Here is a 1,969-nt window from a genome sequence, read left to right as displayed (position 1 = left end):
TTTCTTCAGTTTACTGACATGGAAGACAGGATGGACTTGAGAACTCTCCGGTAACTCAAGTTTATATGCTACGTCCCCAATCTTCTTAAGGATTTTAAAAGGACCACAATATCTCGGAGAAAGTTTATCACACTTTCCCGTTTTCATGGTTTCTGACTGCGCAGGAACCTTGAGGAATACAAAGTCACCTTCTGCAAAGGTCACCTTTCTTCGTCCTTTATCCGCATAAGTTTTAGCGCGATCCTGAGCGCTACGAATGCTCTCACGTGCGGCTCTGAGCATATCATTCATATCTTCAAGGAAATCCTTGACAGATTGAATCTTCTCCTTTTCTAGGCCTACAGCCATTGGAGATCTCGGCTGGAATCCATACATTAACATGAATGGTGTAAATCCAGTTGCTGAGTGTTTGGAGCTGTTATAGGCAAACTCCAGTAAGGGTAAGTACTCTTCCCAATTAGATTGCTTCTTACTAACATAAGAACGCAACATATCCTCTAGAATTTGGTTAACTCTTTCAGTTTGACCATCAGACTCCGGATGATCTGCCGTACTCATACTCAGAGTAGTATCCAGCTTTTTGAAGACTTCCCTCCAAAAATGACTGTTGAACTTTCTATCTCTATCCGACACTATATCTGCGGGCAGGCCATATAGCTTGTAGAGATGTTCAATAAAGAGTTTTGCCAACTCTGGCGTTTTAACAGTTTTCTTCGTGGCAATAAACTTTGCCATTTTAGTTAACCTGTCCACTACCACCCACACCGAGTCATTCCCTCGACTCGTCTTGGGTAAACCAGTAATGAAATCCATGGAAATGCTTTCCCATTTCCCTTGAGGAATCTCCAGCGGATGGAGTAGTCCTCCAACCTTAAGACGTTCATGTTTATTGACTGGCACTTATTGCATTTCAGCACATAAGTCTGGACGTCCTTAAACAAACTAGGCGAATAAAACTATCTTTTTACTAGTGCATAGGTCTTCTGAATCCCGGGATGACCCGCACTTGGACTATCATGACTTTCTTTAAGAATTTGGGCCCGAAAGTCACCAATAGTTGGTACACATATTCTACCCTTGTAGAGTAAGTACCCGTCGTCAATGGAGTAATTAGCATATTTCTCTCCCCGACGAAGTTTATCACTCCCCTTTGAAGCCGTGGCAGTCAAAGGTGATGAAGGGCCTACGTCAGAACTCTCCGGTTCCAAACTATACCCAGAAGACACGGCTAGTCTCTCCGGACTAACTCTCGCTTCCCTTCCCGTTGCACCTTCGGCCAGTCTCTCCGGACTAGCAATACGTGCCAACGAGGGAGGTGGTCGCGTCTGTGAAGAAGTGCGTACGCGTACAGCACGCCAGACCTCTATAAAAGATGGATCGTGCTCACATAAACCACGTAGGGACTCCAAGAAATCATTCTTGAAGACTGCTAAGTTCATTAATCTGTGGCATGCGACTAAGTGCATCTGCCACCACGTTATACTTACCTTTCTGGTAACGTATCTGAAGGTCAAACTCTTGTAGAATCTCCGCCCACCGAGCTTTTCTACCCTTCAGTTCATTTTGACTTGAAAGCCATTTCAAACTTTCATGGTCCGTCCGGACCTCAAAAGTGGCACCATATAAATAGTGTCTCCACTTTTTCAGTGCATGAACTATCGCTAGTAACTCTCGCTCGTAAGCCGAGTAGTTACGCTGCGCACGATCTAACTTTTTACTTTCAAATGCAATTGGGTGTCCCTTTTGCATAAGTACGGCCCCAATGGCCTCATTACTAGCGTCTGTTTCCAAAACAAACGGCTCATTTGGATCGACAATTGTCAAAACAGGTGCAGCTGCTACGGTCACCTTGAGCTTGTCAAAGCTTTTCTGTTGGGCGTCCCCCCAACTAATGTTTTTTGTTTTTGACCGTAATAACTGGTCCGTCACAACGGGACTGCGATCTTCGCGTAGTCCTTCACATACTGTC

Source organism: Cibotium barometz, chromosome 36 (genome assembly GCF_041138505.1).
Source record: "Cibotium barometz isolate CiBa-2024 chromosome 36, ASM4113850v1, whole genome shotgun sequence".
Taxonomy (NCBI): Eukaryota; Viridiplantae; Streptophyta; class Polypodiopsida; order Cyatheales; family Cibotiaceae; genus Cibotium; species Cibotium barometz.
Note: the sequence above shows the minus strand (reverse complement) of the source record.